The sequence below is a fragment of the Eptesicus fuscus genome, chromosome 1 (genome assembly GCF_027574615.1).
Source record: "Eptesicus fuscus isolate TK198812 chromosome 1, DD_ASM_mEF_20220401, whole genome shotgun sequence".
NCBI lineage: Eukaryota > Metazoa > Chordata > Mammalia > Chiroptera > Vespertilionidae > Eptesicus > Eptesicus fuscus.
In genome coordinates, this window is record NC_072473.1 from 15,650,682 (window position 1) to 15,677,447 (window position 26,766).

A 26,766-nucleotide genomic window follows, 5' to 3' on the forward strand; every position below is an offset into this window, starting at 1 on the left:
TCCTACCTGAAAATCACATTGACAACTTTTCTATTACCTGTAAAAAATAAAAAAAGGCAAATTTATACATTTTTCTTATTAGTTACCTACAGAGTGTTGATGTTGTTTGTCAGTGAATATCAATTCAACATTTTCTTGGTCGGTGTAAGGGCTGGAGGCAACCTCAAGGGCATACAGAAACCTACAATACTGCTGGATTTCCACACGTAAGAATCCCCATGCTGCCCTTGATTTGGTCTTAATTGGTTTCAGTTCTAGTCATAATTGACTTCCATTTTTCCATCAACAAGAGGGGCTAGAGATTATGGTTTTTAATGCCTTGACTTACTGGGTTTTGCTGTCCTTGAATCTAAAACACTTTGTGTCTGATGGAGGAGTTGGTTCTGATATTAGTATCTTGTCTTTAGCTGTTCAACAAGAACTTTGGCGATTTCCACAGCATATTGTCAGTGAGATTTATATAGAGAAAAAATTTCTTCTGTCCATTAGTAACTACATATTCAAACTTTCATGGCTGATACCTAGTCCATGTTTACTTGCAGTATCATTAATAGCTGCTTCTCTTTTCACCCAAGGACGTTTCCTTAAGGCTAAGGTGTTGTGAGTTGGGAGGATTAAGGACGGGTTCTCTGATGAATACATTGTCAATTTCTCCCCCTTGGCTTCTTTCTGAATCTAGCCATCCCAGATTGTTCCCTAGATGTTCTCAGACTCTGAGGGTCTAGACTCCTCTTCCATATATCTCTAAAATCCTTATCTGAGGGCCTGAATCAGTCTCAGGAGCAGCAGTTTTCAGAAGTCTGGTGACTCTTGGAGACTTGTAGGAGCAATCTGAAAAGTCACTAGAGACTTACCCCAGCTTCTTAGAAAACATTAAGAAATGCACATTTCTCTACAAGAAAATAAGAGGGAATAGAGCAGCCACTGGAAGCTTCTCGCTTGGCAAAAGGGGAGCGGTATTGACAGAATTTGTACACTCAGGTGATTTACTGTCATTTGCTTCTAATAAATACACTATCCAGAAGTTCAGGGCCAAATGGCACTAAGTGAATTGTCAATGGGTTCTTTTACATGTCAGAAGGCTAAATAAAATACAAGAGAAGGGTACAAATTGTATGTCTGATAGAAGGAACTTTACAAGATGTCCCAGAGCCGTTTGTTTTATTTATGGGATTTTAATTATTGAAGCTGTTTTTCTTTGAGCTTCCCTCTGCTTATTTATTATTCCTAAATTTTAGTTTAGGAATGAGTGAATTACCTGAAATTTCCTTGCTCAGGGTGTTTTCAGATCACTCAGTAATGTTTTGTGGTGTTAGGATATTTGTTAGTGGTAGGATATAAACTGAAATACTGGATCATGCTTACCTGTGGTTCTACCAAGTGACATCTGAAAAGCTCTCTCCTAAGAGTCACCGGCAGCATATAAAAATCTATATCCATGGATCCTACACCTAGAGATTCTAATTCAGTTGTGAGGTAGAGTTTAGGAAGCTCAACTTTTTAGAAAGTCCCCCAGACAATTCCGATATACAGGTAAGTTTGAAACCCCCTGTCCTGGGCACTCTGAACACATCAGTTGAATGATTTCTAAATAAAAGAGAATTGAACACAGATTGAAGTCCACAGGGAACAATTGGAGAGCAAGAATATTCTTATAGTCATTAGGGGAACAATCACATGGGAAACTTCCATAAATGTTAATTAATTTAACATATACAAGTCACTTCTCACTTTATAAGTTGGTGTGAAATTGCTTTCTTCTGACTTGATGTTCAAGGGTGACTTGCTATAAAAATGAATTGAGCCCTAGCCGGTTTGGCTCAGTGAGTAGAGCATCAGCCTGTGGACTGAAGGATCCCGGGTTCAATTCCAGCCAAGGGCGCATGCCTGCGTTTCGGGCTCGAGCCCCAGTGTGGGGCATGCAGGAGGCAGCCAATCAATAATTCTCTCATCATTGATGTTTCTATTGCTCTTTCCCTCTCCCTTCCTCTCTGAAATCAATAAAAATATATTTTTTAAAAATGAATTGAAAATCTGTGGGATCTGGAGGGCAAATATATTTATTCAATTTGGACCAAAGCCAGGACACTAGTACATATTACCCTCAAAAGTCCTATGAAAAACAACAGTCCTTCCACACAGTTATATTATTGACAATGGATTCTAAGCATTATCTGTCAACAAGTGCTCTGGGATTGGCGTGTGAAATTATTTTTACTGTAAACTCTCCTTTACTGTCAGTAGCAACCTTTCCTTCACTGAGATTGTCTTACCATTTCTACTACAAAACCTATATTTTAAGGGTTGTACTTGGATGGTGGTTCATTGGTTTTTTTTAATATGTTTTTATTGATTTTACAGGGAGAGGGAGAGAAAGAAACATCAATGAGAAAGAATCATTGATGGGCTGCCTCCTGCATGCCCCCTATTGGGCAACCCTGGCATGTGCCCTGACCAGGAATCGAACTGTGACCTCCTGGCTTATAGGTCAACACCCAACCACTGAGCCACACCAGCCAGGCATCTGGATGGTAGTTTTAATTTTTGTTTGAAACTTGGCAATTTTACTTGGAAAAAACACAAAATTATTGGAAAGAGGTTTATTTATTTTTATGGTGTAAAGTAGCTCTTGTCAAAGCTTTTTCCTATGCTTGGCTTTCAAACAAAGGTTTACAGGCCATTAGCCCATAATGTGAATTGACCCCATTTGGTATTTTCCCCTTTTCTTTAAAATGGTAAAGAACTGTTATTCACTTTGGTGAAGTGTTTACTGCCTCTTCACTGTAACTACATAACATTTTAAAAATCGTATTTCTGTGGGACTTTGGCATTATTATTATAACTGCTGCAGAATGTACACAGATGGCATAATAGATCCAAAGGAAGTTTTAGAGGAACATAGTGGCAATGTATAAAGTAAAAATCCATTTCCACAGTGGCAGCACATTATAGTCCCATTTGACCGCCTCATCCCATGGGGCCTTGGCCTCAGTAGGAATAAGTACTATACAGTTTGGGGGAGACATGAATTGGTTCAAGTTTTTGCCCAGTTGTTTCAATTAAGTCTGCTTTAAAAATGCAGGAGGAAAAAGGAATCTCTTCTCAACGGAGCCTTTTTTATTTATTCGGCAACGGTAAAAACAATACATTATATATTTCCTATTAGGTGTTCAATGCCACCCCAGATGTCAGAGGAGCAAAGGCGGCCAGTGCTCCCTGCCTTGGAGGAGCTGAGAGTCATGAAATAATTGACCATTGGGGACAGACAGATTCAGTAGGAGCTAAGTGTGATAAACTGCCAATCTGGTCAAATTTTGTTTTAGGAGTAAAGACAGGGAGCCACTAACTACGTTTTTCAAGTAGATTTTATTTTTTAGGGCAGTTTTAGGTTCACAGCAAAAATGAATGGAAGGTAGAAAGATTCCCCATGTACCCTTTTGCCCCCACATATGCACAGCCTCCCTCATTATAAACATCCCCCACTCGAGTGGGATATTTGTTACAGTTAATGAAACTGCATTAACACATAATCATCCACAGTCCATAGCTTGCCTTAGGGTTCACTCTTGGTGTTGGACATTCTGTGTATTTGGTCAAATGTCTCCACCATTATAGTACCATACAGAATAGTTTCACTGCCCTAAAAATCATCTGCACTCTCCTTACTCATTCTCCCTTCCCCCAGCCCTGGCATCCATTGATCTTTTTACTGTCTCCTTAGTTTTGCCTTTTCCAAAATGTTATGTGCAGTTGACCCTTAAACAACAATACGGATTAGGGGTGTTGATCCCCCACACAATTGAAAATCCACGTGTAGCTTTGACTCTCCCAAAACTTTACTGGTAGCCTACTGTTGACTCAAAGCCTACCAATAACATAAACAGCCTGTTAACATATATTTTGTGCAATTCAAACCCAAGTTGTTCAAGGGTCAATTGTAGTTGGAATCAGACAGTATGTGGCCTTGTTAGAGTTGCTGCTTTTAGGAAGCTGCAGTTACTACATCTCCTCAACGTCTTTTCAAGGCTCGATAACTCATTTCCTTTTAGCGTTGGATAATATTCCATTGTCTGGATTTACCACAGTTTATCCATTCACTTACTGAAAGACATTTTGGTTGTTTTCAAGTTTTGGCAATTATTAATAAAGCAGCTATAAACATCTGTATGCAGATTTTTGTGTGTACATAAATTTTCAACTCCTTTGGGTAAATACTAAGTAGTATGATTGCTGGATCCTATGGTAATGGTATGTTTCATTTTGTAAGAAACTGCCAAACTGTCTTCCAAAGTGGCTATACCATTTTACTTTCCCACTGACAGTGAATGAGAGTAACTGTTGCTCCACAACCTTGTCAGCATTTGGTGTTGTCAGTGTCCCGTATTTTGGCCATTCTAATAGATACATAGTGATACCTCATTGTTGTTTTATTTTATTTTATATTTTTTAAAAATATATTTTATTGATTTTTTACACAGAGAGGAAGGGAGAGGGATAGAGAGTTAGAAATATCGATGAGAGAGAAACATCGATCAGCTGCCTCCTGAACACTCCCTACTGGGGATGTGCCCGCAACCAAGGTATATACCCTTGACCAGGAATCGAACCTGGGACCCTTGAGTCCGCAGGCCGATGCTCTGTACACTGAGCCAAACCGGTTAGGGCTCATTGTTGTTTTAATTTGCATTTCCCTGATGACTTAGGATGTGGAGCATCTTTTCATATGCTCTTTTCCATTTGTGTATCTTTGGTGAGGTGTTTTTGGCCCATTTTTTATCGGCTTGTTTGTTTTCTTATTGTTGTGTTTTAACAGTTCTTTGTATATGTTGGATAATGGTCCTTTATTGTTATTACAGTGAATTTGAACTGTTTATGTCTTTTGCAAATACCTTCTCCCAGCTTATGGTTTTTATTCTTTGAACGCTAATTGCCATTTCACTTTGGTGTTTGATCTTTCCTTATTTCTAAACAAACAAACAGACCCCACTTATTCTGTTCCTGTTCTCTTACTAGCTGCTTAGCTCCTCTTATTCTGTGCCACCGATTTGTAGCAAGATGATATATTAGTTTGCTAAGGCTGCCATAACAAAATACCACAGACTGGGTGGCTTAACCAACAGAAATGTATTTCCTGACAGGTCTGGAGGCTAGAAGTCTGAGACCAAGGTTTTGGAAGGGTTTGTTTCTTCTGAGACTCCTTGGCTTGTAAATGGGCCATCTTCTCCATCTTCACATGGTCTTCCCTCTGTATGTGTCTGTATCCTAATCTCTTCTTCTAAGAACACCAGCCCTGTTGGTTTAGGTCCCACCCTGGTGACCTCATTTTAACTTAATTACCTCTTTAAAAGCCCAATCTCCAAATACAGTCACATTCAGAGGTACTAAGGGGTTAGGACTTCAACCCCCAATTCAATATGAATTGGTGGAGGAACACAATTCAGCCCATAACAGATGGTCCTTGTGAATTGTTTTCTATAAACCCCTTTGAACATGTGGCATTTGTCTCTGCTAGAATTGAAACGCCAGGATTTAGAATTCTGTGTTGAAGAAAGGAATTGGAGCTACATAATAAAGGTTAGCGAAAAGATGGTGCTTTAACCTTGGCCGTATGAAAAGCATCTGTTAGGAAGCTCAGTTTCTCAATGGAGTCTCTTTAGGCCCAGAACAACTATTCTTCAGGTCAGCCCCGTTTCTTGCAAAGGAACCTGAGCAGCCTAGAGTGCCATTGCCTACTGAGCAGTGCCGGTCAGGTTGCTCTGCTCCTCCCTCCTCTCAGCCAGAAATTTCAGTCACTTCCCCTTTTGAGCTTTGTTCTTACCTGCTTGCTTTACCCATATTTTTTTTTCCTTAAATTTTTCAATTTCTTGCTCTTCTGTCCTTTCTTTATGCCTGATGATAGCACCTGTAGACATTTGTTGTTTTCATTAGTGTCACCCAGGACTAAGCTGTCCCTTTGTAAGGTACTTTGTAGTTCCTGTCATCCTTTCAAATGTCTGTCATGGGTCCTCTCAACAAACAGCCTTCTAGGGTAGCAATGGATTGTGCCCCATTGTACTGGTGAAGAAATTGAGTTATGTAATATAACTTCCTTTGCATTCTCATAGCACCCTGTGGGTGAGCGCCCTTCTCATAGGACTTAGCCTGTATCCTGAATTGTTTTGACTTTCTCTTCCACTGAGTTCATTGGGGCACAGGGTTGTATCTTATTTATCCGTGCTTTGCCCATTGGAGCCAGCTCACTAAATTTTGGTGAGAGAATTCTTAGTGGAAAATAAGGCCACACAAGCAATTTTAAGGATTTTGGAGGAGTTAGTCCTGTGAAGCAATTCTGTCTATGAATGGAGGGCAATGTGCAGTAAAATTCTAGACCCTCCTATATTGCTTGGCTTGACTCACGTGTGCCATGGATTAATGCCACAAAATTTCTTTGGCATTTTCAGATTTAATATCTGTCATTTCAACACTTTGTGAGTGATATTAAAGACAAGTGACATAGTATCTCTCATTTTGCTGATGCCACATTTGAATTGAAGCAAAAGAATGTGAAATCACTTAACTACACAGATACAGGTCCTGTTCTCTGTTCACCATCAGCTAAATACATTCATATAGTGGTAATAATTGTCTTACTTTGTGGAAAATAGGGACCTAAAAGAGAGACAACAGCTAGTATGAAAAGTGAAGGAATCTTAAGAAGGGATTTTCTTTTTTAGCCAGAAAATAACTTTTATGGAAGAAATTATATGCTTTAGTGTACATGGATATTTGGAGCTTTCTAATGGTCTCAAAACAAGTCCTATTTAGTGTTAAGGATTTCTACTTTATTTCCTGAACGGCTAACATGAAAGCAGGAGAGTTTTATTATTGCTAGAAGTAGTACTGAAATAAAAGTAGCAGAGGAGTCCTTTCTAAGCCAGTTGACATTCTTAGAATTTACGTTGTTAAAACCTTACAAGGTGTTAGAAAGAAGCCTGTGTCAGAGCCTCTCTGGTCCAGTTCTTCTTTTATCACTTTTTTAAGCCCATGGGTTAGTCTATTGAAAAAATTGTTGTTGGATGTTAGAAATGAGCCTTTTCTCTGTTTTTAATAACTAATAACAGGTAAAAGACACAATTCAAACCTATCAAATACATACGGTAGAAAGTCACTTAAGCACCAATTCGTGCTTAAAATCGTATTTTTTATAATTGTGGGAAAATTCTTTAGAAAAATAAATTTTGAAATGGGTAGCAAATCCTATTTTCCTTTTTCTCATTTTCTTGCAAATAAAAAATGATCTGAGGTTTGTTTTAAATTATTCCTTTGATTAGTTTAAGGGAATTTTTCTCATAGGGAACTAACTAACGCTGCAGTTCAGAACATAATTAGCTGTCTGTTTATGACCGGGAAGTGATTGTGGAAGCACAAAGAAGTTTGATAATAGAAAAAGTGGCTCCCATAATCCTGGGCTTCTGGGGCTTTTTGCTGTAGATGTTATTGTTAGAGATACATAGTTTTAATCTTCAATGACTTAGGGAAATAGTCCAAAACTAAGTAACCGTTATGATTCAAATTTGTAGTTTATATGCAAGGTGGAAAAATTAGGAAGAAACACTCAAATTATTTATAGTTGTTATCTCTGCATGGATTATGATCTTTATTTTCTCCTTTATATTTGTATGGACTTCCTAAATTCTATAATCTGAGCATGTATTGCTTTCACAACAAGAAGCAAATTATAAGCACTGAAATTTTACAAAGAAATACTTTACTCAACTTACAATAATTCAATAATTCTTCAAATAATTTACCAGTTGAGGGAGAAAATCACATAGAGATGACCCCACACCAGCTTTTTCCCTCCATGCCTTCCCCCCACCACCCCCCAAGTTAAACCTAAGATCTTAATTATTCGGAGTGCGATCAGTAAACCAGCAGCAGAGGCTTCACCTGGGAACTTGTTAGAAATGCAAAATAGCAGGCCCTCCCCAAACCCACCGCCTCAGTATCTGCATATTAACAAGATTCCCAGGTGATTCCTAGGCACATTCAAGTTTGAGAGGCGCTGATCCAAGACACTCTCCCATCTTAATACCCAAGGCGCACTTCAATTTTATTCACCCATTGATTCGAGATATCCTTTTGTGAAAACTTCAAAATGACAAATGTGCAGACTACAGAAGCCTACCCAGGTTTAAAGTAGAGTTGGTATGATAGTCTGGTCTTTTAAAATATATTCTGTGATTAAGCTTAGAAATGTAGTGGCCTAAACTGGGACTGATGGGGGCCAGGCAAGAAAGCATGAGGTCTTCCGCTTTGTTTCTTCTTAACTAGAAGGAACAAGGGAGAAGTAAATGGGGGTTTTCAAAATGGCTTTCAGCTTCTCAAGATTAGTGGCTTATAAAAGAGAGACCCGGAATGCATTTCTACATCCACTTCATATGAGGGCCACTCTATATGTGCCCAGAGGCAACTTTCACCCACTCACCACATTCTAGCCTCATTGATACAGCTCGTCTGTAAAGATTTCAAGGCATTGAACTAAAAATTTTTGGAAATGAAAACAAAATTCTGTTTCTTATTTTGCTACTAAAAGGTTTACTTTGGAATTTACTTTTCCTGGTGTTGCTGACTTTTCTGTGTTTATGCTCAGAACAAGAATAACAAAGGTGGCATTTTTCAGTGGCAACATGGAGCCTCTTCATGTGGCTTTGTTTTTCTCTCTGAATACTGTCAGTTTTGTTTTTGTTTTGTTTTTCAATTAAACATGTCTTTAGATTGTGACAGAAGAGAGACTACAGTTTTTCAGGAAATTTTCACTGGAGTTGCTTTGCCCATAAGTGTAGGTTCTGTACATTTTCTGTTTTCCTCTTTAAGATAGCTAAAGTAGTATATAAAAGTTGTCATATATTTGGGCAACGAACTCTGGATTCTAATAAGGTGCCTTTCTTTAAGCCCATTTCTGTAAATATGCACTCAACCTTTGCACTTTTATGGTCTTATAGGCATGATAACAGATGTTACTAGTTTTATAAAAGTCCTTTCCTGTTTTGTCTTTTCCATTGAAATGGTTACTTGTCCCTTTTGTAGTGACAAGTTCGCAACACAAACAAGGGCACCAATGGCGCAGTCTATAGGTGATAATGCCATGGTTGATGGTCTTCATCTGCAAAACATTTTGTCTTTTTTTTTTGAGTGCAGAAAATTGGGAAAACCTGATAAGATTTTTTTCATGTACTTTTAAAAAATATACTCCTATCACCAATGAGGGAAAAAATATTAAGCAATTTTCAAGCAGTTAGACCATAATGCGAGCTAATCACTTTATTTTGAAGGAAAGCATTTTTTAAACAGTTGAGCTAGTAAATTTACTTTTAAAATGTATTGTGCTTACACAGTAGATGGTTTTATTTCCATGATGTTTTTTACTACATAATTACACATCTTAATTACATAATTACTATCATAATTATTATGTAATTGCATGTACTTCCACTAATTACAAAATCAGGAAGTGTAATTATCTAGTAAAAACTTTATGAAATTTCATGCACTAAAATTACTTGAAAGGCTATTCCAGTGGTCTACTGGAAGGCTTTCCGTGGTTAGCCTTCCTCCTGACTTTAGTTTAGAGATTGAACCCAGAGGCCAGTACAAGGACAACAACCATAAACAGAACAACACTAAACTGAGTGTTGTGATATAGGTAAGTTGGCCCTTGTTCTTTATGAATTAAAGCCAGGAAGTGCTTGAATTTTTTGTGATGATGGAACTGTGATGAGAATAATATATTATGTTTGATGTAGTATCAAAGAAACTTTCAGTGGGAAGGGCAGTTCTTTCTTAGGAAAGAAAACCTTAATAGAATTGACAATCAAGGCATTTCAGTTACAAAACAGCCAGGCCTTCTGTAATTCTATAATATGAATAGCTTGTTTAACATATCTCTGCCTTTAAAAGCAAAATAATATTATTATTTAAAATTTTGTTTCCTTAGTTTGAAGAGGGCTTTTTTTTCCAGTTTGTGTTTATTTACTAATATAAGAGCAAACATGTCAACAGAGCATAATTTTTTTCTCCTGTTACTTGATGTCAAAAGCAGCTTTTGAGACATAAACGTACATGCACAAACATGTAACATCAGACTCTAAATAAAGACAGAAGGTTTAATTCAATAAAGCTATGATGCCTTTACCATTCAAAACGACATGCAAATTGCACAGTAAAACAATAGTCATGACAGCAAATTAGATATGACATCTAAATTACACTACAAAGAGAAATACCAGAACCATTTTTGGTCTGTAGGAGTCTATTTTAGCCCAGGTTTAAAACCCAGTCTTTATTGTCTAAGTAGGGTAATGTTATGTATAAGACTAATTGGAGAGCTTGGTTGAATTAATTGCAGATTAATTAGGAAGAAAGGGCTTATAATACTCGTGGCAAAAAGGAGAGAAGATCCTTTAAGTATCATGATAGAATGTGCTATAAGTTTTAGGAATAGTAAATGATTGTTATTTGTATAACATCCAAAATGCTCTGTTCTAACATGACCTAAATAAAGGTTTAGACATAGTTATACTAAATTTTCTTCCCCTCACAATTCATGCTTTCCACTTTTGAGTCAGCTACTTAACATGTATATTAGTTACTTCTTTTAAAAATGCAGTCTTTTTTATATTTGACATCTTAATTCTTTAATTACAACTCCAAGGTGGTAACACCAGAATCATAATTTTGCAGAGACTTGAGTAAAATGATATTTGTGACGGAAGACTAAAGGTCTGTAGTGTTAGGAGCAGATGACATTCCTTTTTTCTTTTCTTTTCTAAAATCTAAAGAAGCACTCTGTGGTTTTATCACTTATTGACTTTGTGACTTTTTTACACCAGCTAAAATTAGTAATAAATATGACTTTTAAAAAGTTCATGAAAGATATGAAAACACAACCCACTTTCTTCAGGCAAATTCGAGAATTTGTAGTCATTCAGAATTATCTCATGCTGTCAGGGATATTTGGGATTGAAACACGTTTAGTCTAATTCTAGTGTTTTTCTGTAGTGGTTTGAGATTATTCTTAAGTTGCATATCCTTTTCCTCTTTGGAATCTTTGCTTAGCTCAGAATTTAATGTCTCCATCATTTCTTGTTTGTCTTTACTTTGTTCTGATAACATTTCTTTTCAGAAGTGTTTATGCTCCCTTCATGAAACAACACTTACCTCTTATGTGTCTTCTTAATCTTTTATTTTTGTTTTTTACCAATTGCATGTGCCACATCAGAATGGCCTTTAATTTTTCAAAGTTAAGTGTTTTGCTTAGTCCTCACCTTTCGAATTACGGTGCAGATTTCATTTTTGAACTGGCTTAATGTTTAAACTGACTGGGTTTTTGTTTTGCTCTGTTTTCTTGGTTTTCATGGAATTTAGCATATGTTTTTATTATCCTCTGTAATTGTTTAAATTTTTAAAAATTATATAAGGGAATCACCCATAACTTTGGAAGTTTAATTGTGTCCTTGTGATGTCTCCAGTTAATCACTAGCCCCAGGCCCAGATCTGGTGTTGATTTGCATGCGATTAGCCAGTGCCCATTTATTATTTTATGCTGTACTATCATGTCCATATAATGGGTGCTACCCCTCATATGCAGAAAACACTCAGCATCAATTTGACCCATTCTTAGAGTCGTTTGTCCTATAGTTGTCATGAATTTATTCAGATCCATCAGTATTCTCTTACCTTGTGGCCAACAGGACGGTAACTAGACTGAATTAGTAGCCTGTCATTGAGTTCAATTGAATTAACATTGATTGCATTCTCTCCATTAAAGGCCCTGGGAAACCTTTATCCCCTTAGCGTGTGAGCCCTGCTAGCCTCAGCACCTCCCTTAAAGCTTAGGGCTTAACCCAGCTGTGGTCACAAAAAGATAGGTTTGCCGGCTATTTAGAGACTGATATGCTTTTCTCGTTTTAAGAAATTGTCGTAAAACCTAAATTGAAAATAGGAATTCTTTTAAAAAGAGGTCTGTGTAACCCCGGTTTTCTCTGTTTCTCCCTTCTTCACACCCTGGCCCCCAAAATTAATTCAGCCGGTGTTTGTTGAATAATATGTAAAGGACACAAGTATAAGCAAGACCTGGCTTTAGAGGTAATAATAGTTCTGATTGTTTCTTATTCATGCATTCACCTCTAAGCACCTATTCTTTATAGGACTTTACTCTTTGTGGAGAACATTCCCATCCATTATCTTTTACTTTTCCCATTGGATAGGGGCAGTTGACATTTTTCAGATGAAAAAACAACCTCAAAGAGTTGAAATGACCCTCCCGAGGTAGCAAAGCTGGGGAGTGTGAGAGCCCAGCTTTCTTTCTTCTGTGTCACAGCTGCCTTGTTCTTAATCTAGTAAGTAGGGAAACTTCAACCTGAAGGACTTAAGTCTAATACAAGGGAGTGGCACGAAGTGCTGTGAGATCTCCACATACAGTTGAGGGAAGGAGTCCTGGTGGAGATGGACTCTCAGCCTCCAGCTGAGAGTGAATAAAATTTTACTAATGAACAAAATAAACTGACGAACCAAAGGTCCAGAAGCATGGAACAGACTGACAGATCTCAGAGGAGAGGGGTTGGAGGGGGACAGGAAGAGATTAACTAAGGAACATATATCCATATATGTATAGCCCATGGACACAGACAGTATGTGGGGAAGGCCTGGGTGGGGCAGGGACTGGATGGAGGGGGGCAAATGGGGGACATCTGTAATACTTGCAACAATTAAAAAAAGAGTGAATGAGCCCGGCAGGTATGGCTCAATGGATTGAGCGGCATCCCATGGACCAAGAGGTCATTGGTTCTATTCCTGGTCAGGGCACATGGCCAGGTTGCGGGCTTGATCTCCAATAGGGAGTGTGCAGGAGGCGGCAGATCAATGTTTCTCTCTCATCGTTTCCATCTCTCCCTCTCCTTTCCTCTCGCTCTCTAAAATCAAGAACAACATATTTTAATAAAAAGAGTGAATGATATTTTAATAGGCACAGATGAGCGTAGTTTGAGAGAGTAAGTTTTGTCTTTCTTGCTGTTCTTTAGGTGCCCTATTGCTTATCTAGCTTTTATAAATCAAAGACCCTCATTTGACAAATGCATGATGATTTTAAATCATATTTGAATTGAAGGTGTAATCAAAAAGTTCTTATTATGACACTGGCCTATACAAAGCTTTAATTTAAAACCAAGGCTGGAAGGCTGTTTTCTCTTCACTCCCCACTATACCCACTGGTGCCACTTTAAAATAAGTTGACTCCATCCTGTAGGATACATCTGTCAGAAGTGTATTAAAGTGTTTTCTTATGTTAAATAATTTAACTCAGAATATGATAATGTAAGTATTTTGACACAAAAACGTTACATACTGTGATTTATCCACTTATCTTAAAACAGATGTCTTTAAAAGAAAGAAGTATGATAAGACAAAACAAAACAGAAATAGGAATTAAAAGGGATGAATGACAGACTGAACTAGTTTTATTTAGAGGATAAAAATAAAGTCCTGCTAGCATTATGACCATAAAATATAAAAATGTTTTTACTTGAAGCATGATGAATTTTTTTACTATCATATGGCGAACATTTAGACTGGTAAGACCTATTTATAAAGTAATTTTTGTTGCTAAAATAATTCTTATGTTTTATTCGTATATTATATATTATCTTGCCCAAAAAAATGTAGATGCTGAAAAGTCAGTAAAATCCAAGATAAAAGAGAGGTCTAAACCTGAGCCCATCTTCAGGAAATTATTCAATAGAGCACAATCTGGTCTCTCGGTGAAGGCTCTACCACTTTTAACAAATGCGCCACAGTGAATTTATTAGTATGCTACAAAGAAATTTTCAAAATAATTAAGACTAAACTACACTTGTCAAAATAAATGAATGAAATACAATCTTGAATCATCCTTCTTCACTTATTGCTCATTTGCATAATTCAGTAACTTACACGGGAGTCTTTCAGTTATTGGTGAGAATTAGCAAGGTTCTGCTATTCCTTGTTGCACGGGCAGAATTGCACTGCCATGCAATTAGCTATTCGAGGCATGGACTAACGGGAAACACCAAAGAGCACAGCAGAATCTAAAGAGACAAGGCAGGGGATCTAAAGACAAGAGACAATCAAAGACACCCAACAAACTCAAGCTGGTAGACCACAGGGAATTTTGAATGAAGCCTCTTAATTTATTTTGAGAATAAGAAATCAGTAGTATGAGAGAAATCTCAACAAGATTAGCTGACTAAGCCTACTTAAAAAAAATATCTCTATAGTGCATGGTGCGCCAGGTTAACCACTCCTGTTTGTTAGTCTGTATACAGCTCAACAAATAGCCGGCAAAGCCTTTCATGGGTATATAGTGCTTTCCATTCAGGTTTTCTCTCTTTGAAGGAGGTCGTTTATATCAATGAGATCTGTAGATGCAAATTGCTCTCCCTATATGTGAGGGGTCATTCCTTTCACAGCAGACTTGCTCATCTCTTTCATAGAGGTTTTGTTATTTTTCTACTGCTCCCAAAGGAATGATGGGAACACCCCCACCCCCGTTGGGCCCCCATCTAAGTTAGCCTCCAGATCTTTTCCCTGCAGTTCTGTGAAACTTTTGTGTGCTGATCTTTGGGAACAAAACAAGCTGTTGGCAGCAGCCTTTGGGCCTGAATCAGGAAACTTTTTTCCTTCGTTCAACCTGAAATATCATCTCTTTAGATTTGCCTTTTTCTCTCAGCTAATTCTAAGGAAATCTATTTGTCATTGCAGCAGAATGTCACTGTAACATGCTAAGGCATGTGGGAAATTCTTGGAAGCAGTATCCTGAAAATGTCATTTTTAGTTTGACTCCCAAATGATATAAGCTCATAAAAATTAGAGGAACAGAAAAGTAACGGGATCGATTTAAGGTTAACTATGAAAACCTAACTTCTGATCCCATTACTGAAGTGGAAGGAAAGATAATATTTATCTTTTGCCTAAGCTTTTAAAGAATCATACAAACATTCCATAGGTTTTAGCCTTAGTGTTCAGGAGTCTTAGGAAGAAGGAGTTTTAGTCACACTGTTTGAGCACTCTGTAAATATTTGTTGTCTTGTTCCTTCTGCTAGCATTTGTTGAGCAACAAGGGCATTGACCTGGGCTCCTGAAAGGAGTGGTTAAAAGCCCTCTCTCTGGAGTCAGAAAGTTCAAGTTTTGGCTTTCCACCTCGTGCTAGATAAATAACCTTGGGGTATGTGACTTGCCCTCCTGCCACCTCATCTGTACAGTGGCAATGAGAAGAGCACCTGTCTCTATGGGGTCTAAATTAAACAGGATAATATTGAAACAGTGCTATGTAAAATGCCTAGAACAGTGCCTGGCACATAGTAAGCATGCAATAAGTGTCGGTTGGTTTTATTACTTCTGAGAATAATGCTTTGTCCAATCCATTTAGTATTATGGTTACTGTATCTGAATTGGTTTCTGTAGCCTCTCATTGGCCATGTTTTGTTCATATTTGTGTCTCCAGCATCTAGCATAGCACCAGGCATATTTTAAATGGTTGGTTCTTACTTACTGAATGGTTACAGTATGAAAAAAAGCATGGTCCCTACTCTCAGGGAGCTTAAAATTGATCTTGATAACTGTTTTTTAGTTTTCTTATCAAAATAGCATTTATGTCAGAAGTATATTAGAACGGATGAATTTATCCTCATTATTAATAATAATGGAAGGGGTTGCAATACAAGTAATCTACATATCATTAGCATTTTGTTTAGCTATGTTCCTTTGGCATGTGTTCCATTAATATTAAACAATCAGTAATAACTCTTGGCTCTTTTCTACAGAGAGTAAAAAATAGTTGTATTTGTGTGCAGAAAGTCAGCCAAACCATATCCCCAAATCATGTACCTTTTAGCAGAGTACTTTTTTTTTTTAACATTTGGAAAGCCTGCCTCAAGTAGATGTTGTCAGCTCTTTTTTTATTTACATTTTATTTTTCAACTAGAGGCCCAGTGCATGAAATTCATGCTCTGGTAGGGTCCCTAGTGGCTGCTGGCTGCCAGCCGGGTACTCTCTCCCTTCCCCCGGCCACCTGCCAGCGCCAGGGCCTCCCTCCCTTCTCCCAGCCGGCCTGCCCCCTGGTCAAACTCCCAGAAGAACTCCAGTCGAGGGGACAATTTGCATACTATGCTTTTATTATATAGGATTACAGTTTACCTTTGATACTATTTTGTATTAGTATCAGGTGTACAGCATAGTGGTTAAATAATCATATACTTTACAAAGTGTTCTCCCCAATATTTCAAATACCCCCTGGCACCATACATAGTCATTATAATATCATTGACTACTAGAGGCCCAGTGCACACAATTCATGCACTTGGGGTGGGGGTGGGGGATCCCTCAGCCTGGCCTGCACCCTCTTGCAGTCCGGGAGCCTCAGGGAATGTCTGACTCCCTTAGTGCTTCCGCGGAGGTGGGAGAGGCTCCCGCCACCACCGCTGTGCTCACCAGCTGTAAGCCCGGCTTCTGGCTGAGCGGTGCTCCCCCTATGGGAGCGCACTGACCACCAGGGGGCAGCTCCTGCATTTAGCGTCTGTCAGTGCACATCATAGCGACAGGTCGTTCTGCCGTTTGGTCAATTTGCATATTAGCCTTTTATTATATAGGATGTTCCCTATGCTGTACTTTACATCCCCATGACTGTTTTGTAACTGCCAATTTATACTTCTTAATCCCTTCACCTTTTTCACCCAGTCTCACAACCCCCCTCCCCTCTGGTACCCATCAATCTGTTCTCTGTATCTATGTCTGTTTCTATTTTGTTTGTTCATTTATATTGTTCTTTAGATTCCACATACAGGGTGGGGCAAAAGTAGGTTTACAGTTGTTCATATGGAAAATAATACAGAAATAAACTCTGAGTTTCTCATACTTACAACTGTAAGCCTACTTTTGCCCCACCCTGTATAAGTGAAATCATATGGTATTTGTCTTTCTCTGACTGACATTTCATTTAGCATAATACCCTCTAGGTCCATCCATGCTGTCGCAAATGGTAAGATTTTATTTTGTTATGGCCGAGTGATATTCCATTGTATATATGTACCACCGCCTTTTTATCCACTCATCTATTGATGGACACTTGGGTTGCTTTCATAGCTTGGCTATTTCAAATAATTCTGCAATGAACATAGGGGTGCATATATTCTTTCCAATTAGTGTTTTGGGTTTCTTTGGACATATACCCAAAAGTGGAATCGCTGGGTCATAAGGCAGTTCCACTTTTAATTTTTTTAGGAACCTTCATACTGTTGTCTTTCTTTTTTTAAAATAAATATATATATTTCTTTTATTGATTTCACAGAGGAAGGGAGAGGGAGAGAGAGATAGAAGCATCAATGATGAGAGAGAATCCTTGATTGGCTGCCTCTTGCATGCCCCCCACTGGGGATCAAGCCTGCAACCCGGGCATGTGCCCTTGTCCGGAAATGACCCCGGGACCCTTCAGTCCGCAGGCCGACAGTCTATCCACTGAGCCAAACTGGCTAGGGCATACTATTTTCTACAGTGCCTGTACCAATCTGCATTTCCACCAACCAAGGGTTCCCTTTTCTCCATATCCTGGCCAACACTTGTTGTTTGTCGATGTATTTATGATAGTCATTCGGACAGGTGTGAGGTGGTACCTCATTATATTCTGATTTGCATTTCTCTGATGATTAGTGACCTTGATTATCTTTTCATATGGATATTGGCCATCTGTATGTCCTCTTTGGAGAAGGATCTATTCAGGTTAGCATTGTACTTTTTAAAAAATATGTTTATATTGATTTTTGAGAGAGAGAGGAAGTGGGGGAAAGAGAGAGAAACATTGATTGGTTGCCTCCTGTGTGCACCCTGATGGAGGCAGGATGGAAACCACAGTCTGGGCATGCGGCCCAACTGGAAATTGAACTGGGGACCTTTTGGTGCACAGGATGACGCTCAACCAACTGAGCCACACTCGCCAGAGCGGGTTAGCATAGCACTTCTTAACAACCAGGGTGTGTCTTTTACATTTTTTTAAATGACACGTTTGCAGATGCCACTGCTAAAAGTCTGATTCACTAGGTCTGGGGTGGGGACCCAGCGGCTGTGTATTTTTAAAAGCTCTTCAGGTGATTCTAATGCACACCCACAGTGTTGAGAATCTCGGAGTTAGTGAAACTCTTCAAACTTTAATATTGCTCCTTGTCAAATATGCATTAACTTTGACTTTGATATAGAAAGGGGATTGGCATCTAGATAACAATTTAAATAGACAATAGAAAGGAAAATGAAGTCAAACACATGAATTATTTCCTAGATAAGGGAATCATTTATGGTGTTATAGGAGCTAATATAGCGTCTTAGAATAAAGTGAAGGAGAAAACGAGCTATGAAAAGTAAGCAAGAAGAACCTGTTTTGTTTTGTTTTTTATAATGAGTAAATGGAAGGTGAAAAAATGCATTTCAACAAAATTGGCTATAAATCACGTTATTTTTCCCATTAACTTAAACATCATAAAAGTAGGAAAGGGCCTCCATGAAGGGTAAAGAATTCTTGAAGAGCCTGAATAGGTAACTGGGAAGGTATTGAGGTAGAGGCCAACCCAACCCTGGCGTTTAGGCATCTTCACTGTTTGAGTTTCTGGGACTGTTCCCACCTCTGTCCTCTTCTGCTTACCTCTGGACTCAGCCAGGTAGCGTAGCAATCTGCAGTTGCATATTGTTGCTTGTCTCACGAGGGTTCTAGACAGGGTGGTCATTCTAGAGTCTCCAGAATGGCACCTCTGGGTGCCGTGGTCATAGCTTGGGCTTGCCTCAGGTCTTCAGGCAGGAGAAATAGCTTGGCTGGCCCCACTTCCCAGCTTTGGAGTTTTGGAACTAGAAAGAGTCTTTGATCACCCTTGTTTCTGGTTGTTGGGTTTCACATCATTCCCTTTTGCCTAGAACAGTGATGGTGAACCTATGACACGCGTGTCAGCACTGACATGCGTAGCCATTTCTGATGACACGCGGCCACTAAGGCAGCCGCATGCTGAGGATGAAACATTTGCTGCTCCTGAGGATGAAACATTTGCGACTAGTCTTGGAGTTAGACTCTAACTCCAAGACTCTAGTTGCAAATATTTCATCCTCCCCTATTAGACACTCTGTGCCGAAGGTCTGTAGGCCAAAACAACAGAAGTCCGGCACAGAGCATCTAGTTCTGGGACTTCCGGTTAAGCCGGGATCTTTGCCCTCACTACTGCGGGCAGAGCAGGGAGCAGCGGAATGCAGCGGGGGACGCATCTCTGGGGGCCCTGCCATTACCAGTAACCAAATAAAAGTTAACCACAGCAACCATTATCTACTGTTCTGGGGTGTCATGGATTTCTAATCCATCATTACTGAGATAAGTGAGGGGGAGGCTGGGAGAGGCGTGGGTTTGTGGTGTGCTATGGGTGCCATTTCCCCTCCATTAGAAATAGCGGCAGCCATTTTAACTCACATAAGGAACACCATCTTGCTCCATAGTGCAGACTCCATTTCACCACTATTACTGTTGTGCATCCTTATTAACCCCTATTTCTGCTTATTAACCCTGCCCTTTCCTAAAAGACAGTTATATGCACCATTTTGTGGTTAGTTAGACTAGTTAACCCCTAACTGCCTGCAGGCCTAACAAGCTATCTATAATTCTATCTTCTGTCACTGCCCCCCTGATGGAGAACCCAAAAAATAAAAAACTAAGGTTAAGTAAAGGAAGTGGTAGTAGCAGTGGCCGACCCTTTCAAGAGGCATGGACCGAGATGTATGGCTTTATAGAAAAAAATGGCAGATCATTTTGCGTTCTATGTACTGAAACAGTAGTAAGCAGAACGTGGAATTTAAATAGACATTTTGAAACTAATCATTCCCAGCTCTTGGAAAAAAGTGAGGATGAAAGGAATACATTTCCAGGCAGCTACACCTTTATAAGAGCCAATCTAATTCCATCCTTAAATTTATGAAAGGCTCTACAAATTTAACATCTGCAAGTTTGAGCATTGCTCACTCTATAGCTCAGCATGGAAAAGCGCTCAGTGAGGGAGAATTTATTAAAGAAACTCTCCTAAGATGTGCACCAGTTCTATTTCACGATATGCAGAATAAAGATGCAATTATTAAGAGAATATCTGAGTTACCACTCAGTATAAATATCATAAAAGACCGAAGAATGAGACTGAACACAAACGTACAACATCAATTAAAGAGAGACATAAGGAAGTGTAAATATTTTTCAATCTCTCTTGATGAAACTACTGATGTCACATCACATGCTCAGTTGGCCATTATTGGTCGATATTCTGATGTTCTCACAATGAGAGAAGAGTTGATAAAGTTAGTATCAGTGTCAACAAGTAAATCAGGAAGCGAAATATGTAAGGTTGTTATACAAACATTTCGTGACCTAAGCATTGATATCTCTAAAGTTGTGTCAGGTGACGACAGATGGGGCACCAAATATGGTGGGGGGAAAAGTCGGATTTGTCAAATTGTTTACAGAAGCTATTGGACATCCGATTGTGCCTTTTCATTGTATTATCCATCAGGAGGCTTTATGTGCCAAGGCAGGATTCACCGACTTAAACGACTTAATGTCAGTTGTTACAAAAATAGTTAATTTAATAGCTGCTCGCCCCCTTCACAAGCGAGAATTTTCGGCACTTTTACTGGAGGTTGATTCCACCTACAGTGGACTGCTGATGTACAATAATGTAAGATGGCTGAGCCGAGGCAACGTTCTTGAGCGCTTTGTGGAGTGCTTTGAAGAAATTAAGGTATTTCTTGACGATAAGGATCTGAGAAACTTTCCTCAGCTTAATGATGATAAGTGGGTCAACACCCTGATGTTTTTTACAGATCTCTCTGTTCATATTAATGAACTGAACTTAAAGTTACAAGGTTTTGGCAAAAGTATTGACGTTATGTTTGGATACATAAAAGCTTTTGAAAGTAAAGTTAAAATCTTCAAGCGAGATATAGAAACTAAAACTTATAAGTATTTTCCTCGAGTAACAAAGTATTTTGAGAAGGCCAGTGCAGCTGTACAAAATGAAATGGAACTCTCACATATGAAGTACCAGCATGTTTTCAACTCGTTACTTGACCAGTTTAGTGATAGATTTAGTCAATTTAGAAGTCTAGAACAGACCATGAAAATAATTAAGTATCCTGATGTAGTAGTCTACAGTAGTTTGGAATTAAATGGTTTCCAATGGATGCAAATGGATGATTTGGAGATGCAACTTGCAGAATTTCAAGACAGTATCTGGGCTCAGGTGTTTGTCGACTTGAGGTCAAAGCTTGAGAATCTGGAAAGGTGCCGCTTGGGGAATCAAGAGGAGTGCCACTACGAACAGGAAATTTGGAGTGCCTGGAACCGACTACCAGACACTTTTAGCACCCTGAAAAATATAGCAATGGCCTTACTCACAATTTTTCCCTCTACATACTTTTGTGAGGCCTTATTCTCAGCGTGAAATAATATCAAAACCAACAAAAGAAACAGATTGACAGATGAAGTTAGTAGCGCTTGCTTGGGCCTGAAGTGTACAAAATACCAACCTTCGATTGAAGATTTAGCCAATGAAATTCAGCAACAAAAAAGTCACTAATAGGCAGGTTAGCTAAAGAATTCCCCCTCCCCCTCACTTATCTTAGTTCACGGCACCCCACACAAGCTAAATAATATCAAGACCAACGAAAGAAACCGACTGACGGATGAACAAAGAAGTCACTAAGCAGGTAAGTTAAATATTTAGTTTTTGGTTTATTAAATACAATTATATATAACAATTATACATTTATGTTATTTAAACTATAAATATTGCAAAATAATGTTTTTTCCTCAAAGTGACACACTACCCGAGTTATGCTCAGTTTTTTGGCGAAGTTTGACACACCAAGCTCAAAAGGTTGCCCATCACTGGCCTAGAAGAAATGAGACAGCACCTCCGTGGCACCCGCCGATTAAACGCCCTCCTGGGTCCTTGAGTGGGCTTGAACTCTACCATGGCTAGCTGTCTCCCTCGGCTTATGAGTTTCCCTTTCCTGTACCACCCACCTCAGTCCAGTCTCTCCCTGTTGGTATTCTGTTCATCCTTTAAGGCCTCCCAGCTAGAAGTGACCTCTGTGTTCTCCAAACTCCTGCAACACTGTCTTGAGCAACATCCCTTGTGCATCGTAACTCTTTGAGGATGGGACCATGCTTGATACGTTGTTGTATATCTGATGGCAACTTGTTTATGATAGGACACTTATAAATGGTATGTGAAATTAATTTTTCTAAAATACTTTATAGTAGAAACGTAATACTTGATAGATTTTGTAGAATACTTGAATGTTTATAGAATTCTTTTCAGACTCCATCCTCTTTTCATCATGCCCTCCATTATATGATAAAATTTCTTCCATCCATGTATATTCATGAAACATTTAGCTCATGCCAACTCCTCACTATACATGGACTTAATTTCCCTCCTTAATTTGCCTATTTTCTGGCAATTCCTAATAGAGTTGGGCTGTGATATCATGCATCTCCAAGAGATGGTATAAATTGCAGACTAGACATTTCTTTGTTTAAACCTTTTAGGTTATAGAAATAAAAGTGATGCCCTGCTATGTTAGTGGAATACACTTAAAAATCTAACTTTACTTCAAATGAGGATTATCGCTGCCTCGGCCCACACCCTGCCCTCCAGAACCTATATGTACATCTATAATAATAAAAGCATAATATGCAAATCGATCGAACAGCCAAACAGTGGAACGACCGTCCGAACAACCTTCCAGACAAAGCCGAGGCTGTGAGGCCGAGGCAGCCGGGGCTGCGAGGGCCAAGCCCCTTTTACACATTTCATGCATTGGGCCTCTCGTCCTATATAATAAAAGGCTAATATGCAAATTGTCCCCTCAACCGGGAGTTCGACCAGGGGGCGGTGCCGGCTGGCCAACCACCCGTGGCCCCTCCCCCTGGCTGGCCCCACTCCTGATCACCCCCCCCCACCTCGATTGGGGTGGGGCCGGCCAGCCAACCACCTAGGGCCCCTCCCCCAGCCAGCTCGACCCAATCGGCCCCAATTGGGGTGGGCTGCCCAGACCCCACCCGTGCATGAATCCGTGCACCAGGTCTCCAGTAGTATGATAAGAGTTGGCTGTTTTGCTGGTGGGTTTTTTCTAGGGATTCACAATTCTTGCTTTTTAATGGTCTTGCTATCTTTGAATTTCTCCCAGCACTCCAAATTTGTTATTAAGTTTACTAGTCTTTTTTAATTATTATTGATTTCAGAGATGAAGGGAGAGAAAGATAGAAACATCAATGATGAAAGAGAATCATTGATAGGCTGCCTCCTGCACAACCCCTATGGGGGATCGAGCCCACAACCTGGGCATGTGCCCTGGTTCATAGGTGGATGCTCAACCACTGAGCCACCCCGGCCAGGCAAGTTTACTAGTCTTTATGAGATCTTGAAATGTCTAGAGGCCATCTCCAGAGAGCTGTCTGAAGTTAGGGGAGGGGCTGCTGAGAGGCTCAGAGAAGGATCTTCTCTTGACTCCCCAAGGGACCCTCACTTGAGCAGCATGCAGGCACACATTGATGGCAATGTAGGTTCGTAAACACTACTATTACTAATAGGCTGGGACGGGGGAGAAAAATAGTAATAAGCCCACATGAAATCTGGAGGTATCTATAAGTGTTGGATGTAACCTGCACAACACACTAGCAGAGTAATCATTGCACAATATAATTGCAGGAGAGTGAACAAGTTAGAAAAATCTATTCCTGCTTTGCTGCTGACTCACTTTGTGGCATGGGCAAACCATTATTACTCTTTAATTTAGTTGTCTTATTTGTTCAAAAACGGAAAAATAACGTGTTTAAAAAGCACTCCTCTGAAAGGAGATCCATAAGTGTAAAGTACTATTGTTGTTTTTATTATTGTTATTAGTGTTCTGGTATGATTTCATTTTATGCCATGTAGTTTACAGATGTTTCAGTTCTTCTCATTTATGAATTATAAAACACTTTCATGTAATTTTGTTTCATCACAGTGATAACAGTTTAGCACATCTTTGTTTTAACCCCAGTTACAATATATGTCCAAAATACATCTCATTAAGAAAATACAATTACCAAATTAAATAAATCTTTACTACTTTCATTTTTTTTTACTTCATTTAAAAAATGGTTACCAACAACTACTAAATAAGACCTTTAATTAATGTCAATCTTCTCTTGAAAGTAGCAGTGCTTATCTTGAGTAGTTTGAACTGTAAATGGTATTCAGTACACAGTGGGGTTGTAATACGATTATGAAGTGTACCAAGTTAGTGATAAATAAGCGTGATAAACCACACATTTGTATTAGAAACAATATTTGAATTATCAGCTGAATAAAAAAGCTGCAACTGCTGGTTCCTTGTGTTGGGAATATAATAAAAATAAAATATTACACTCAGAATAATAAAAGTTGTGTATGCCTCAGATACAGTACAGAAACATTTTAAATTTAATGGGATTTTGGACAGCATTTAAATTACTCAGAGAATGAAAAGATTTGCTTTGCTTTCTGGCATTAAGCTTTTCAAATTAGGATTTTAAAAAATAGTTCAACTCATTCACCAATAGAAAACTATGGCTTTTATATAAAACTAGAGGCCTGGTGCACGAAATTCGTGTGTGGGGGGGTTGTCCCTCAGCCCAGCCTGCACCCTTTCCAATCTGGGACATCCCTCTCACAATCCAGGACTGCTGGCTCCCAACAGCTTGCCTGCCTGCCTGCCTGATTGCCCCTAACCACTCTGCCTGCCTTCCTGATTGCCCCTAACCACCTCTGCCTCGGCCATCGCTGCCACGGCTTCATCCAGAAGGACATCCAGAATGATGTCTGGAAGGTCGTTTGGCTGCCCAGTCTAATTAGCATATTACTCTTTTATTATTATAGATACTATAGTTCTCCCCCAGAGTTCCAGTAATTTTCCAATGGAGTAGCAATGAAAAAAGAAAAATATTTTACTTGATTACAGTAATACTTGGGCATAAAATCATGCAAGAATATTTTTTCTATTTTTCTCGACATTTGGTTGAAGAGACATAAGTTAAAGAACTTTTCTAAATGTGGGTCATTTGTTATCTTAAAGCAGGGCTAGGGAACATTCGGCCCTCTGGAAATCATTTGGTCCAGCCTGCCAAGGCATTATGGGTGAGTTAATTAAAAATTTGACCAAATATAGCAGGCTAATTTTTAAGTTGATAATTTTGTATGGCCCTCAAACAATATTATAAATATCCAAATGGCCCTTGGCAGGGAAAAAAGTTCCTTACCACTATCTTAAAGCATTTTAAGTTCATGTATGTTTTTAAGTGTTATATTTTGCTAACCTTTGAAATAATCCTATATAATAAAAGCCCAGCGACCAAATGGCAGAACGACTGGTTGACCAGTTGCTGTGATGCACACTGACCACCAGGGGAAAGACACTCAACACAGGAGCTGCCCCCTGGTGGTCAGGGCACTCCCACAGTGGGAGCGCCGCTCAACTGCTCAGGATGAACAGCGCTCCCACAGCAGGCCGATCCCTGCCAGTGCACAAATCCGTGCTCTGAGCCTCTAGTTTTTTAATATTGGGGAGTGGTAATTTATATAAAATAAATAACACTGTGGGCTTCATTTCTATTTCGCATTGAGGTACAGTGAGGAGTAAGTTGTGTGCATTATTTGTAAGTGTCCTAAGGCATGGGGCCATGGAGAAAGAAGTATAGCTACTATAGGGTCTTTAGAAACCAGAATAATAAAATATAACAACTATAACAAAATATTGTAGTAAAGGTTATATGAGTATGTCATTATTAAGTAAAATAAGGATGGCTTGAACACAAGCACCGCAATATGGCAACAGTCGACCTAATAACCAAGATGGCTTCCAAGTGACTAATGGGCGGGGAGCGTCTACAGCTTGGAGATATTGGACAAAGGGAAGATTCACATCCCAGGCTGGACGGAGCAGGACTTGTGAGATCTCATGATGCTACTCAGAATGGCATGCAACTTAAAACTTATCAATTGTTTATTTCTGGAATTTTCCACTTAATATTTTCATACTGCACTTGACCCCAGATAACTAAAACTGTGAAAATGAAAACCATGGATAAGAAGAACTACTGTATCTAGCTACACCAGGTCACCATTCCTGAATGGTGGTACTTGGCTGGATCTGAGTAGCAGCTAAAGCAGTTTAGACAGAACATGGGTTCTCTAGTTCGCTCATTTTTGCATTAGATTTTCTTCCATAATAGTCATATGTGGCTACTGTAGGCATTTGGTTGCTAAAAATATCTGGAGGGTATACCTGAAGAAGAAGGAAAGAAGAGAAGTCCTAAAACTTGGGGTTTAAACAGTAAAATGTATCCAACTAACATTAAAAATGCCAAAAGATGAGAGTTGCTGTAATCAAGTTAAAAATCACATAAAAATGTAAAACGTACTAGTAGCTAACCTTTTTATGGCACTCTGATCCTCACAACATCCCAGAGAGTAAGATAACAATTACATATTTGTTTCACCACGGAGAAAACAGAGTATTTGTAAGGCTGGTTAATTTGTTCAGATTCACAAGATCTAAGCATTGCAGGGGAGGTATAACTCAGCTTTAGATGTCAGTCTAGAGTAGCATTGTGCAGTAGACTTTTTCGCAGTGACAGAAATGTTCTATATCTATGCTGTC

General features: G+C 39.1%; 1 protein-coding gene across 1 annotated transcript in view; it reads left to right on the plus strand.

Annotated features, from left to right (window-relative positions):
* Positions 1 to 26,766, plus strand: part of POLA1 (DNA polymerase alpha 1, catalytic subunit) — a 318,632-nt gene that overhangs the window by 249,006 nt on the left and 42,860 nt on the right. The gene's annotated exons all lie outside the window — the stretch shown is intronic.